This window comes from Pristiophorus japonicus, chromosome 31 (assembly GCF_044704955.1).
Source record: "Pristiophorus japonicus isolate sPriJap1 chromosome 31, sPriJap1.hap1, whole genome shotgun sequence".
In the NCBI taxonomy this organism is placed as follows: domain Eukaryota; kingdom Metazoa; phylum Chordata; class Chondrichthyes; family Pristiophoridae; genus Pristiophorus; species Pristiophorus japonicus.
In genome coordinates, this window is record NC_092007.1 from 4565809 (window position 1) to 4582745 (window position 16937).

The following is a 16937-nucleotide window of genomic DNA, read 5'->3' on the forward strand; positions in this document are numbered from 1 at the left end:
GTCCTTGCACGCGAGTCACTGAAAGTTTACATGTTGGTAGTGCAAGCAATTAAGAAAGCAAATAGTATGTTGGCCTTTATTCCAAGAGGATTTGAGTACAAGAGTAAAGACATCTTACTGCAATTATAGGGCCGTGGTGAGACGCCACTGGAGTATTGTGTACAGTATTGGCATCCTGACCGAAAATGTTATACTTGCCTTAGATGGAGTGCAATGAATGTTCACCCGGCTGGTTCCTGGGATGAGGGGGATTGTCCTGTGAGAAGAGATAGAGTAGAATATGCCTATTGCAATTAGAAGAATGAGAGGTGAGCTCATTGGAACATGCAAAATTGTGACAGGGTAGATGCAGGGAGGTTGGGTCCCCTGAATGTAGACTCATTTACCAGTGGCTGTAGTCTCAGAATAAGGGGTCGGCCATTTAGGACTGAGATGAGATGAAATGTATTGTGATTAATCTTTGGAATTCTCTACCACAGAGTGCTGTGAAGGTTCAGTCCTTGAGTATATTCAAGACAGATCCATACATTGTGAGTATTTATAGAATCAACGGATATGTGGATAACCCAGGAAAGTGGAGTTGAAGTGCAGATCAGTTATGATCCTATTGAATACCAGAGCAGGCTCTGTGGGATGAGTAGACTACTCCTGCTCCTATTTGTTGTGTTCTTATTTTATGACTTATCCCCTGAATGGTTTCTGAATTTAAGATTATGTCCCATATCCTAGACTTCGCCACCAGCAGAAAGTGCTTCTCTCGATCTACAATATCAAGTTCATTCAAAAAGTTTTTCACTCCTTCCAAAGCTAAATAACATTTCTGAGTTGACGTGCCCAGAACTGTACACAGTGTAGCAAAATGGATAACGTCAAGTGAATGGGGCTAAAATTCCGGCCTCGCCGGGACCATGTCAAATACGTATGGACCGACTGATGCCCTGCCAAAGCTGGTATATGGTGCGCAATGACCCTGTGACAAAAAATGGCTTTTCCGATCAGTCAAGTTTTGGCTTGACAGATCCTCTATAATGCCACAGACGGGACATTTGCGTCAACGAGATTGGGCTATTTGCTCCTGGTAAAAACAGGCACATATCGTACTTTTACCAGCGTAAGAATTATAAAACACATAAAAATAAAATTGTAATACACTTTTTAACGTTGCAATCTCTGTCCACTAAGTAAGCTTATTTTAAACCCTACTGAAACACTTAAAGAAATCCAAATAATATAAAATTTTTCTACAATATTGAATTAATTTTATTTTGAATTAATTTTAATGATGTGAGGCCTTTTTTTACTTTTTATGTGCTGATTAATGTGGTTTTTTTCTCATTGATACCAATAAGTACTCAGAGATACGTAGTTCTGACTGATATCAATGGGAATACTGTACCCTGAATGGTTTTCCAGGCACACGTGTCCCCACCTTTTCCATATGATCCTCGAGAACGCGGGCGCACTTGATGCATAGGAAGAGAAGGCTTCACACAGGAATCAAACGCCCTTCTGGGACAACCAGATATTTTCGGAAACAATTCTCCTCTAAGCGGCGTTCGTCGCAAGGAAATCTCTGACCCGAATTTCAGGCCCAATAGTTCAAAGTCACGTTGTAATTTAATTCTTTCCCTAATATGTCACACACCTTTATACCATCGGCAAACGTGGATATATGGCTCTCTATTATGACACTAATAAATATTGTGAGTCCCCAACACAGTTCCTTGTGGCACCCGCCGAGTCACTTCCTTCCATTTCAAGTACATACCCATTCTCCCTGCACTCTGCATTCTGAAGCCCAATACTCTTCTAGCCAGTCAACAATTTGCCTTCAATTCAATTAACTTTAATTTTGGCTAACAGACACTTATGTGGAAAGTTATCAATTGCCTTACCTTAGTTCTTATAGACTACTTACACAAACATTCCACTGTCTACTATTTCAATTATTTAAAAAAAAATATCTATTACGTTTTTTGATGTTACCTCCGTTTTACAAATTCCTGTTGGCTCTCCCTAATCAGCTCAACTAACTTAAGTGATCAGTCACTTTGTCATTGACAATAGATTCCAATACCATCTCCATAAGAGAAGTTAGATCAATGAGTCTATAGGATGGATATTATAGATTTTTCCCAAGACACCAGCATCAATATTGCGTGAGGGGGGGGGGCGAGGATGATTTGCTTTGAGACACCATGTATACCACTGTGTTAGGGTAATGACTCTCTGCATGAAACTGGTTAATTACTTATAATTAGATAGAATGTGCATTAAATAAAACACGCCAATTAGCCCAACATGCCTATGTGGGCCAACATCCAACCTACTTAAAAACAACTCTCTCAGCAGATCCTTCTATTCCCTTTTCCCTCATGTACGTATCTAATTTCTCCTAAAATGCAGCATTGCTGGCAGCCTCATCTATTACCATTCACAGCAAGTTCCAAATGATAATACTCTCAAGTTTTTACTGAATGCCTTATTAAATTTATTAGTGATTGGATTATGCTGACGTGTAGTTTGTGGCTGTCTACAAGAGTAAACCTCTGCTATACGACTAAGATATTATCTACCTTCTTCATTTAAAGACCTCTGTTCGGTCACCGCTCAGCCATAAATCTTTTATAGAAAAGATGCCAAGCCAGTTCAGTCTTTCTTGTCAGTTATAACTCGTTAATTCTGTTATCATCTTGTAAATATTTGTTTTCATTTCCCAGTGCTAATATACGCTGTTATTAATATGAAAACTCCAATATGAATGAACCAGAAGTGTGCATTAAAGCATTCCATCCTCCGCTGACACACAACACATTCTGCTGCACACCCCAAACGGAGAGCCATCACATAGCTCCCGCAACATTCGTATGAAGAACACGATATTGAACGAGGAATGACTTTGGTCCCATGGTCGCTGCAACTTGTACGTGTGTACTTCACTCACACTGACTCTCATCCACCTTTAATATCTTCCAGAGAGTGGGATAATCAAGGGTCACTCTCGACAAGGTAACCTTCCATCTCCCGAATAGTCGAACACGTAGATATTTCAGAAAAGCTGGCATTACATATAAGTTCACATTCAGAGCCCCACATGGTGTGTTTCTGGAGTAAAAAATATTTCTGTACTTTATATGCACGTTCTCCAGTTCTATGATTGTATTTCCATTTACTTCCCGAAGATCGTTTATATATTCTAGCAGCACTCTCCTAACCAGTTTATAATTGATTGAACAATGTTCCCGAATGTCGGCCTCCAAGAATTCTCCCTTTATTAAAAGTTTGCTTATGGTCCGTTTTCAAATCTGATAAACTATTTGCCCAATATGTTTCCGACTATTTTTTTTCGACACAGATAGCAACTGACCTGTTATGTAATTCCACCATTCTGTTGTGTTACAGAAGGCTTTGTCTTTTCGGGATGTCAAATATTCCTGATTTAACTCGCATGGTGGACGTGCCCGTCCGCTTGAGCGCATGGAGATCGCTCAGAGAATGAATTATGTTCTCCATATTGAAATGTCCAATAAGAATGAAGATAACATGAAAAGCAAGGTCACGTCAGAGCTCTCCAGAAATACGGGATCTCCGAGTGAAACCAAAACGGATTTGACTTTCAGAGTTGGGAAACATAGACTGGAAAAGTGAGCTCTGAGATCTGTACAAGCCACATTCGAACTGATTTTCTGTTACTAAGAACAGAAAGTAACAATGGATCACGTACCATGGTTCAAAGGCAGTTGTGATATGGGCCTCTTCTCTGTCAGCTAGTCTGATCTGATTCTGCTTCAAAATCTGATCTCCAGTGAGACCTTTTTGAAGGTGGAAAGTGTTTGATTGTGAATCCCGAATGAATCCAAGATTTTCTCACCTGAACAATTTGAGGGGAGCTGACCCTGCAGATTAAAACGTATATCCATATTGATCACTGTATCATTGAAACTCGAATCTTAAATACGAAGAACGCTCGCAGATCTATCACTGCAATCAGAATAATCAGAAACGGAACATTATAGCATCGAGGCTACATATGTGTTATTTTAGCAGAATTCGTACCGCGTGAGTGTCATTATAAACAATGCTTAAAAAGGCACTTCACCCATGTGAAACTGTTTACTGACAGATTATTTTGTACCTTTGATATTTAAGATACGTATTGTGCGCCCTAACCAGTGATGGTGATTAAACCATTAGTCTGCAAACGGCGGCTGCAGAACTAACCACAGCTGCACATTTCAAGCACTCACAATTCAAGAGCTGATAAATACCTCAGAATGTGGGAGGTTTAAGTCGGGGTTTTGCAGTTGGTGGAAAAAGCTATTATAGAGTTTGAATGTTTAAATGCCATCGACTGTCCTTTAACTGTACAGATCATGTGGGGTTGAAGATGACTCTGGTAAGGGGAGTTTAGCAGTGACTGTTCGCCTGCAACTGTCGGTCACGCACTGAGACACATAGTCATGTTCCAACTGTCCTGGAATGTTCATATTTATGGACACTAGCAGTGGAGGAGTGTCGAAGTTTGAGGTATCACGGTCCATAGAATAAAAGAATGATACAGCAAACAAGGAGGTCATTCGAGCCATCGTGCCTCTGCTAGCTCTTTAGAAGTGCTCTCAAATTTATCCAAATTACGAGCTCTTTTCACATTGCCCCTTATTTTTTGTATTCAAGTTTTCTTCCCCTTCACTTTTGAATGGTATTATTGAATTTACTTGCAGCACAGTTTCAAGCAATGCTTTCCTGATCACTACGACTATTTGTGCAAAAATGATTCCTTGTATCACTGCTCGTACTTTTTCCAATCCATTTAAAACTGTTTCCTCTGTTTGCTGATCCTTTGCTACAGGAAGCATTTCTCACGTATTAACTCTATCAAAACAGTTCCTGATTTGGAAAACTTCCCTCAACTCTCCTCCTAACATTTTCTGCTCTCTTAAACAATCCAGTGCTGAACACCCCTTACCAGAGGGCAGTGCGTATGATGTGGTGTATATGGATTTTAGCAAAGCTTTTGATAAGGTCGCACATGGCACACTGGTCACAAACGTAATAGGCGATGTTATCCAGTGCAAAGTGGCAAATTAGAACCAAAATTGGCATGGAGGCAGGAAGCAAAGTTTAAAGGTTGTTGGGTGCTTTTGTGACTGGAAGGCGATATCCAGTAGTGTTCCGCAGGGCTCATTTCCTGGCCCCTTGCTTTATGATTAAGAGGTTTGCAGATGACACTAAAATAGGCTGTAGGGCTGATAATGAAGAAAAAAAAAGCAGACCGCAGGAAGATATGAACGAACTGGGGAGTTGGGCAGAACTGTGGCAAATTGAATTCAATACGGATAATTGTGAGATAATGCATTTGGGGAGCTCTAAAAAGGCAAAGGTTTACACGTTAAATGGTACGAGACTAAAAAGTGTAGAGGATAAAAGGGATCTGGGAGTGCACGTCCACTGATCCCTGAGGGGAGCAAGCCACGTAGAAACATAGCTACATAGAAACATAGAAAATAGGGGCAGGAGTAGGCCATTCGGCCCTTCCAGCCTGCACCGCCATTCAATGAGTTCATGGCTGAACATGCAACTTCAGTACCCCATTCCTGCTTTCTCACCATACCCTTGATCCCCCTAGTAGTAAGGACTACATCTAACTCCTTTTTGAATATATTTAGTGAATTGGCCTCAACAATTTTCTGTGGTAGAGAATTTAACAGGTTCACCACTCTCTGGGTGAAGAAATTCCTCCTCATCTCGGCCCTAAATGGCTTACCCCTTATCCTTAGAATGTGACCCCTGGTTCTGGACTTCCCCAACATTGGGAACATTCTTCCTGCATCTAACCTGTAGAACCCCGTCAGAATTTAAAATGTTTCTATGAGATCCCCTCTCATTCTTCTGAACTCCAGTGAATACAAGCCCAGTTGACCCGGTCTTTCTTGATAGGTCAGTCCCGCCATCCAGGGAGTCAGTCTGGTGAACCTTCGCTGCACTCCCTCAATAGCAAGAATGTCCTTCCACAGGTTAGGAGACCAAAACTGTACACAATACTCCAGGTGTGGCCTCACAAAGGCCCTGTACAACTGTAGCAACACCTCCCTGCCCCTGTACTCAAATGCCCTCGGTATGAAGGCCAACATGCCATTTGCTTTCTTAACCGCCTGCTGTACCTGCATGCCAACCTTCAATGACTGATGTACCATGACACCCAGGTCTCTTTGCTCCTTCCCTTTTCCTAACCTGTCACCATTCAGATAATAGTCTGTCTCTCTGTTTTTACCACCAAAGTGGATAACCTCACATTTATCCACATTGTACTTCATCTGCCATGAATTTGCCCACTCACCTAACCTATCCAAGTTGCTCTGCAGCCTCATAGCATCCTCCTCGCAACTCACACTGCCACCCAACTTAGTGGCATCCGCAAATTTGGAGATACTACATTTAATTCCCTCGTCTAAATCATTAATGTACAGTGTAAGCAGCTGGGGCCCCAGCACAGAACCTTGCAGTACCCCACTAGTCACTGCCTGTCATTCTGAAAAGTCCCCATTTACTCCTACTCTTTGCTTCCTGTCTGACAACCAGTTCTCAATCCATGTCAGCACACTACCCCCAATCCCATGTGCTTTAACTTTGCACATTAATCTCTTGTGTGGGACATTGTCGAAAACCTTCTGAAAGTCCAAATATACTACATCAACTGGTTCTCCCTTGTCCACTCTACTGGAAACATCCTCAAAAAATTCCAGAAGATTTGTCAAGCATGATTTCCCTTTCACAAACTCATGTTGACTTGGACCTATCATATCACCTCTTTCCAAATGCACTGCTATGACATCCTTGATAATTGATTCCATCATTTTACTCACTACCGATGTCAGGCTGACCGGTCTATAATTCCGTGTTATTTTCCTTCCTCCTTTTTTAAAAAGTGGGTTTACATTGGCTACCCTCCACTCCATAGGAACTGATCCAGAGTCAATGGAATGTTGGAAAATGACTGTCAATGCATCCACTATTTCCAAGGCCACCTCCTTAAGTACTCTGGGATGCAGTCCATCAGGCCCTGGGGATTTATCGGCCTTCAATCCCATTAATTTCCCCAACACAATTTCCCGACTAATTAGGATTTCCCTCAGTTCCTCCTCCTTACTAGACCCTCCGACCCCTTTTATATCCGGAAGCTTGTTTGTGTCCTCCTTAGTGAATACCGAACCAAAGTACTTGTTCAATTGGTCCGCCATTTCTTTGTTCCCCGTTATGATTCCCCTGATTCTGACTGCAGGGGACCTACGTTTGGCTTTACTAACTTTTTTCTCTTTACATATCTATAGAAACTTTTGCAATCCGTCTTAATGTTCCCTGCAAGCTTCTTCTCATACTCCATTTTCCATGCCCAATTCAAACCCTTTGTCCTCCTCTGCTGAGTTCTAACTTTCTCCAAGTCCCTGGGTTCGCTGCTATTTCTGGCCAATTTGTATGCCACTTCCTTGGCTTTAATAAGTTTCCCTGATTTCCCTTGATAACCATGGATGAGCCACCTTCCCTTTCTTATTTTTACGCCAGACAGGAATGTACAATTGTTGTAGTTCATCCATGCGGTCTCTAAATGTCTGCCATTGCCTGAATGTTGAAAACCCCTGGATGTTGAGTTCCCAGCCCTGATCATCCTGGAGCCACGTCTCCGTAATCCCAATCACATCATATTTGTTAACATCTATTTGCAAAGTTAATTCATCCACCTTATTGCGGATACTCCTTGCATTAAGACACAAAGCCTTTAGGCTTGTTTTTTTAACACCCTTTGTCCTTTTAGAATTTTGCTGTACAATGGCTCTTTTTGTTCTTTGCCTTGGGTTTCTCTGCCCTCCACTTTTCCTCATCTCCTTTCTGTCTTTTGCTTTTGCCTCCTTTTTGTTTCCCTCTGTCTCCCTGCATTAGTTCCCATCACCCTGCCATATTAGTTTAGCTCCTCCCCAACAGCACTAGCAAACACTCCCCCTAGGACATTGGTTCCGGTCCTGCCCAGGTGCAGACCTTCCCGTTTGTACTGGTCCCACCTCCCCAGAACCGGTTCCAATGCCCCAGGAATTTGAATCCCTCCCTGCTGCACCACTGCTCAAGCCACGTATTCACCTGCGCTATCCTGCGATTCCTACTCTGACTAGCACGTGGCAATGGTAGCAATCCCGAGATTACTACTTTTGATGTCCTACTTTTTAATTAAGCTCATAGCTCATTAAATTCGTTTCGTAGGACCCCATCCCTTTTTTTTACCTCTGTCGTTAATGTTGTTAATGAGTCATAGGGAATACTTGCCTTTATTAGTCCAGGCATGGAATACAAGAGCAAGGACGTTATGCTTGAATTGTATAAAACACTAGTTAGGCCGCTGCTGGAGTACTGTTTGCAGTTGTGCTCACCACATTGCAGGAAATATGTGATTGCACTGGAAATGGTACAGAGGAGATTTACAAGAATGTTGACTGGACTGGTGAATTTTGGCTATGAGGAAAGAATAAAGATGGTGAGTCTGTTTTCTTTGCAACAGAGGAGTCTAAGTGGAGACCTAATTGAGGTGTATCAAATTATGAGAGGCCTGGATGGAGTTGATAGGAAGGACCTGCTTCCCTTGACAGAACGGCCAACAAGCAGGGGGCACAGATTTAAAGTTATTGTGGAGAGGTTTAGAGGAGATTTGAGGGGAAATGTCTTCACCCAGATGGTGGTGGGGTCTAGATCTCACTGCCTGGAAGGACGGTAGATGCAAACACCATCACCATATTTCAAACCTAATTTGATGTGCAATTAAAGTGTCGCAACCTAAAGGGCTGCGGACGGAGAGCTCGAAAGTGGGATTCGGCTGGCTAGCTCTTGTTCGGCCGGCATGGACGAGATGGTCCAGAATATCCTTCTTCTGTGCTGTACATTTCTATTATTCTATGATTACCCAGTCTCTCTCCATAACTGATCCCTCATCCCTTGTACCATTCTCATAAATCTCTTTGTCATCCTCTCCACGGCCTTGACATCCTTCCTAATGTGTGGTGCCCAGAATCGAACACAGTACTCCAGCTGAGACTTAACGACTGTTCATTTTATTTGAAATTAGCTTGCTTGCTTTTGTGCTCTAATCATCTATTGATAAAGGCCAGGTTTCCATTTGCTTTATTGGATGTTTCTCATCTTGTCCTATCACCTTCAACGATTTGTGTGCATACATCCCAGGTTCCTCTGTTCGTGCACTCCCTTTAGAACTGTACGTTTCATATTACATATTGCATGTACTCATGCTTCATACCAGGATGTATCACTTCACACTTCTCTGCTTTAATGTAACTGCTTTGTGTCTGCTCATTTTAACAACCTGGCTATGTTCTCCTGACGTCTGGTAATATCCTCCTCATTGTGTGTTACATTTCTGAGTCGGAAATCCTGTGCTATATGTTCACTTATGCCTTATATAATGTCCAGGTCATTAATATATAGCAAAAAGTGCAGTGCTCCCAAATGCGACACATTGTAAACACCATTGTATACTTCACCCTGTAAGAACCACAGCCGTTCACCATCACTACAAAAGCTAAATACTGCGGATGCTTGAATATGAAATAAAAACTGACAATTCTGGAAATCTCAGCGGGTCAGGCAGCATCAGTGGAGAGAAAAACTTAGTTAACGTTCACCACAATTCTCTGCTTTCTGTCCCGTAGTCAATTGTGTATCTATGCAGCCACCGTTTCTTTAATCCTGTGGGATTTAATTTTGCTAACAAATCTATTATGCAGTACTTTGAAAACACCTTGTGAAGTTCCATATAGACAACATCAACCGCACTATGCTAATCCGCTCTCACCTGTAATTCATCGAATAACTCGATCAATTTAGGCCAACACGATTTCATTTTAGCAAATCCGTGCTGAGGTATATTTACTAGCGCATACTTTTCCAAGTGTTTATAGAACAATACTCTCCCAATTCTCAGGTCATTCTTTATATTGAAGTAACATTTTTTTTAATGTTCCCTTTATATTACATCTCCTCAGTGCCAGTGAACCCAAGGTATTAATATATAATGTTACACCTGGCTTACGTCACACGCTAGACCCAAATATATGTGCATGTTTCGAAATGAACAGCATTAGGGTGGTGGGATTCTTAGTAACTCAAAGTAGCCACTTCTAATTTTATGTTAGTAAGTGCAACGCTCGATGTTTTATTCAGCGTTATGACCTGCGGATCGAGATTCAATCGTTACTCTTTGTGCTACTGATGGAAGGGGTGGCAATGATCCTAGCATAGCATGGATTTCTTGGTCCAAATCGCCGACAGGTTCCCACAAAAGAAAGTGAGAGCGACAGAGGGAGAGAGAGATAGAAAGAGAGATAGAAAGAGAGATGGAAATAAAGACAAAAAAAGAGAAAGAAAGAAAAAGTTAGATAGTTAGCTAGTTAGCTAGTTAGCTAGTTAGTTAGTTAGTTAGTCTGTGGAGACTTTTTCAACCCTCAGGACGCACCACAGTGCTTGACAGACATTGAAGTATTTTGAAGGGATGTCATTCCTGTAAGGTAGGAAATATGGTACCAATTTGCGCAAGGTCAACTGCCACAAACAGCGCTATTGGAAAGAACACTTCATCTGTTTTCACTGATGTTGGATAAGGGATAATCATTGGGTAGGAAACCAGGACAAATCCAGCTGATTTTCTTCGAAAAATGCCATGACATATTTTACAAGCAAATGCGATGATAGAAAGGGCAAGTAATATCTATGCTTTGATCAGTTGTGCATATTTCCCGATGGTCTATGAGGGTGCCATGGATTGTGTGGGCAGTGAACGGTTCAGGCACAGATGTCCCGTGTGCATTGGACTATCTCGTCAATGACAGCAATCCCCAGATTAAGTTGTGTCCTGATCCAGATACCAAAAGGCTCTCTGTTTTCTAGGTCGTCAGAGATGCAGGCAGTATACAATTTAACCACAAGAGACGAATTGCATTCAGCAGCGACTTTAAAAAGAAAAAAAATATTCCTGCAGAATAAAAGACATCAGCTACAGTGATGAAGGTGACTACCACTTTAAAACTGACGATCCCCACTGCCGTGAATACTACAGAACAATATTCACCCAAATCTGTTTATTAGCGAATAGTGAATATAGTTATTATGGAGAGCTCGGATGCAGGTGTAGTTTCAGGACACGGCCAGTAGGTGGTGCGCCGTGTCCACCGTCTCATCGCACGGGATATCTATTGCTATTTAACAACAAACTGACTGCTCTTCTTCCTTCGCAATCTATCCTACCGTTTCACAACACGTTGCAGTTGGAATTTGCAATGGATTGAAGCGCAAAACAGAATGGCCGTCTCTAATGTGTCCCTCTCAATATTTAAATCCCCTGCGATGAGATCGCACGAGTTTTATGCTACTGCCCTCGATGTTAGTGGGCACCGTGACCATAGTTGTGCCTGGCCCTGACCTTACCCAGCCAAAATGGAGGCACCGTGATCAGCCGGGCAGGTGATCATCCGCCAGCGATCAGGAATTGGATCGCTGGCTGTTTAATTCCATTTACCATCGATGTCCTTCATAATGCGGCAGCAGGCCGCTTGGGGGGACATGCGATTAAAGCATGGGGCCAGCTTACACCTGGTCAAGACTTTACCCTCTGTACCGCATGTGTTAGCTCTGATAATAACCAGTGAGACATAGTGAATCCAGTGGTTGGGCAGCACTTTCTGACATGCTGAAGACATGAACGGCGCCGGATTAATGTTTCATTTTTAACCCGGAAACAGGAGTGACGCCTGTCTGTACTGTATATAGCAACATTCAGATATTGCCTCCTCTCCCCGCGAATATCGTCCAGAGCCTTTTTTATGTTACCCCTGATAAAAAAAAACAGAGCTCAATCAAATCACGCTAATTCAAATGTTAAGAATTCTTCTGGTTGGTTGGAGAATAACACGCCTTCCCAATTTAAAAGCTTTCTTCAAAAAAACCCGTGGAGCAGGATGATTTCGTTGGTCACTATTTGTAATGAAATCTAAATTTTTCCCATTCGCCCCTTTAAAGAGTCGCTGGAAATGGGAGCGTTCAAAAAAGTTCCAACATTGATTACACTGGGGTATAAATCGACAAAGCATTTAGCACAAATCTGGCGATAGCACATCAATATCCCGTGTAAGATTCCGCCGTATTGTATTGTTCCAGTTAAGGCCGCCGATTCGCTTTCATTAGTTTTGTTTTTTTTGTGTAAGTCCATTTATAGACAGCCTCCTGCAGTATTAAATGGCGCGTGACTCACCAGAAATAAACACGACAGCCAGACGAGAATAAAACTTCAAGCCTTCGTGTTAAGTTAGTCTAAATTTAAACCACCAGGCAAATCGATTATATTTCTGACTGTTTCTATCTCCCGTGTATACATTACACGATATATAATCCATCTGCATCGCTTGATTAGATTTCAGACTCTAACTCACTCGCGGTTAGAAGATGTTCCATTTTTAGCCCCCGCCGAACACCTTGATTACATTTCAGCCTGTATTTCACTTCCGAATATCTATTATTCTGTATATAACCAACAACCCCCCGCCGCCTCCCCCCCGCCCACCACCCCCGGCCCCGCCAACCCCCGATTAGATTCCAACCTGTAACTGACTTCCGGATATCTGTTATTCTATATTTAAACCAGCCGAATCCTCGATTACACTCCTGCCTGTAACCCGCTGCCAAGTATCTGTTATTCGAGATATGTCCACAAATCACCCACTCAAAACCTTCAATTAGATTCCAGTCTGAAACTCACTATTGTGCATCCGTTATTGTACATATAAAACTCCAACAATAATAGAGCAGAATCCTGTTAAATAATGTAAGTTTATATTGGACCATTTAAATATATAAGCTTATTTTTCGAAAAATTAAGTTTTTGTTTTACATAATTCATTAAATTCCATTTTTATTGATTTGACATTTGCGATGTGTTTCTTTAAAGTTATTTTCAGTGCTGATGTGTTTTGGGGGTATTACCATTCATACTTCTGGCCACTCCGTATATAGGTAATTACCATAAGTATGAATGAGGAACGCCTTAATCTGACAGGTTGGGCCGGCGCGTGACGCCAATGATGTGAACAAAACCCATACACTCCTTGGATATCTGTGCCCCTACTATTGCCTTCACAAAGAGACCCAGGACCGCAAGCCGACGAACTTCCTGAACTTCAAGATAGATTCGTCTAAAATTTGTTAGCAGGAAGCCTCCAACCACAATTTCTGGGCCATTGTTTCAAGTGTATCATTGCAAGCTTTTTTTGTAAACCTCGTTCCCGGTTGTTAAGGTTCATACTGTGGGACAATTGGATTGTACCAGATTAACAGACAAAGACGATGTTCGAAATGGTAAGCAAATAAAGTTAATTTCACAAAATAGACCGCAAATTAAACCGCATGAGGGCACTGGAGTTGCAGATGGCTTTATTCTGGAGCATGCGAGATGCTGAGGATGTCGTGGAAGCACGTTCAGTCTGTTGTTAAAAATGCAGGAAAAGGTTACACGCGCAGATAGGGAAAGGGTGACCATCAAGCAGAGCAGGTGTGTCACGTGTATCAGGACTCTGCTGCAGTCATCTCCCTCCAAACAGATAGACAACTTTGGATATTGTTGGGGGAAGTGGCTCACCAGGGGAAAGCAGCAGCAGCCAAGTTCATGCCACCGTGGGTGAGTCTGCTGCATAGGAGGGCAGGAGAAAGAGTGGGAGAGCTATAGTGGTCGGGGATTCAATTTTAAGGGAGATAGATAGGCGTTTCTGCGGTCGCAACCGAGACTCCAGGATGATATGTTGCCTCCTTGGTGCAAGGGTCAAGGATGTCTCGGAGCAGCTGCAGGGCATTCTGGAGCGGGAGGGTTAACATCCAGTTATCGTGGTGCATATAGCTACCAACGATATAGCTAAAACGCGGATGAGATCCTACCAGCTGAAATTAGGTAACTAGGAGTTAAATTAAAAAGTGGGACCTCAAAGGAAGTAATCTCAGGATAGCTACCAGTGACAGGTGCTGGTCAGAGTAGAAATAGCAGGATAGCTAAGATCAATACGTGGCGTGAGGAGTGGTGCAAGACGGAAGGATTCAAATTCCTGGACATTGCAATCTGTTCTGGGGGAGGTGGGACCAGTCCAAACCAGATGGTCTGCACCTGGGCAGGACCAGAACCAATGTCCTAGGGGGAATGTTTGCTAGTGCTGTTGGGAAGGGTTTAAACTAATATGGCAGGAGGATGGGAAGCTATGCAGGGAGACAGAGGGAAACAAAATGGGGGCAGAAGCAAAATATCGAAAGGAGAATAGTAAAAGTGGAGGGCAGAGAAACCCAAGGCAAAAATCAAAAACGGCCACATTACAGCAACATTCTAAATGGACAAATAGTGTTAAAAAGACAAGCCTGAAGGCTCTGTGCCTCGATGGAAGGAGTATTCGTAATAAGGTGGAGGAATTAACTGTACAACCAGCTATTAACGATTATGATATAATTGGGATTACGGAAACATGGCTCCAGTGTGACCAAGGCTGAGAGCTCAACATTCAGGGTTATTCAACATTCAGGACGGATAGACAGAAAGGAAAAGGAGGTTGATAGCCTTGCTGGTTAAAGAGGAAATTAATGCAATAGTAAGAAAGGACATTAGCTTGGATGATGTGAAATCTGTACGGGTAGAACTGCAGAATACCAAAGGACAGAAAAAGGTAGTGGGAGCATTGTACAGACCAGCAAACAGTAGTAGTGAGGTTGCGGATGGCATCAAACAAGAAATTAGGGATCCGTACAATAAAGTTACTGCAGTTACAAATCTATATATAGATTGGGCTAATGCGGTGGAGGAGGATTTCCTGGAGTGTATCAGTTATGGCTTTCTAGAGCAATATGTCGAGGTACCAACTAGTGAGCTGGCCATCCTAGACTGGGTGTTGTATAATGAGAGAGGACTAATTAACAATCTTGTTGTGCGTGGCCCATTTGGGTAGAATGAACATAATATGGAAGAATTCTTTATTAGGAAGGTGACTGACCATATTAATACAGAGACTATGTTCCTGAACTTAAGGAAAGGTAACTTTGATGGTAATGAGACATGAATTGGCTCGGATAGACTGGCAAATGATACTTAAAGGGTTGACAGTGGATAGACAATGGCAGACATTGATAGATCACATGGATGAACTTCAACAATTGTACATTCCTGTCTGGAGTAGAAATAAAACAGGGGCGGTAGCTCAACTGTGGCTAACAAGGGAAATTAGTGATAGTGTAAAAGGCATGTAAATTGACCAGAAAAAGCAGCAAACCTGAGGACTGGGAGAAATTGAGAATTCAGCAGAGGAGGACAAAGGGTCTAATTAGGAGGGGGAAAATAGAGTATGAGAGGAATCTTCCAGGGAACATAAAAACTGACTGCTAAAGCTTCTATAGATATGTCAAGAGAAAAGGATTAGTGAAGACCAACGTAGGTCCTTTGTAGTCAGAATCAGGTGAATTTATAATGGGGAACAACGAAATGGCAGGCGAATTGAACAAATACTTTCGATCTGTCTTCACTCAGGAAGAAACAAATAACCTTATGGAAATACTCGGGCTCGAGAGTCTAGCGAAAAGGAGGAACATATTAGTCAGTTATTATGTTAGGGAAATTGATGGGATTGAATTCCGATAAATTGCCAGGGCCTGAAAGGCTGCATCCCAGCGAACTTAAGGAAGTGGCCCTAGAAATAGTGGATGCATTGGTTATCATTACTAACATTCTATTGACTCTGGATCAGTTCCTCCGGACTGGAGAGTAGCTAATATAACACCATTTTTTATAAAAGGAGGGAGAGAGAGGACAGGTAATTATAGACCGGTTAACCTGACGTCAGTGGTGGGGAAAATGTTGTAATCAATTATTAAAGATGAACTCGCACTGCATTTGGAAATCAGTGACAGGAACGGTCCAAGTCAGCATGGATTTATGAAAGGGAGATCATGCTTGACAAATCTTCTAGGGTTTTTTGAGGATGTAACTAATAGAGTGGACAAGAGAGAACCAGTGGATGTAATGTATTTGGATTTCAAAGGGTTTTTGAAAGAATGCCACACAAGAGATTAATGTGCGAATTAAAGCACATGGTATTGGTGGTAATGTATTGACGTGGATAGAAAAGTATTGGCAGACAGGAAGCAGAGAGTCAGAATGAACGGGTCCTTTTCAGAATGGCAGGCAGTGAACAGTGGAGTGCCGCAGGATTCAGTGCGGGGACGTCAGCTATTTACGTTACATATCAATGATTTAGATGAAGGAATTGAATGAAATATCTCCAAGTTTGCAGATGACACGAAGCTGCGTGGCGGTGCGAGCTGTGAGGAGGATGCTAAGAGGCTTCAGGTTGATTTGGACAGGTTAGGTTAGTGGGCAAATGTATGGCAGATGCAGAATAATGTGGATAAATATGAGGTTATCTATTTTGGTGGCAAATGCAGGAAGACAGAATATTATATGAATGGTGACAGATCAGGAAAGGGGGAGCTGCATCGAGACCAGGGTGTCATGCTACATCAGTCATTGAAGGTTGGCATGCAGGTACAGCAGGCGGTGAAGAAGACAAATGGCATTTTGGCATTCATAGCGAGAATAATTGAGTATAGGAGCAGGGAGTGCTTACTGCAGTTGTACCGAGCCTTGGTGAGGCCACACCTAGATTATTGTGTTCAGTTTTGTTCTCCTACTCTGAGGAAGGATGTTCTTGCTATCGAGGGAGTACATGGAAGGTTCACCAGACTGATTCCCGGGATGGCAGGACTGATGTATGAGGAGAGATTGGATCAACTGGGCTTGTATACACTGGCGATTAGAAGAATAAGACGGGATCTCCAAGAAACATATATAATTCTGACGGGATTGGACA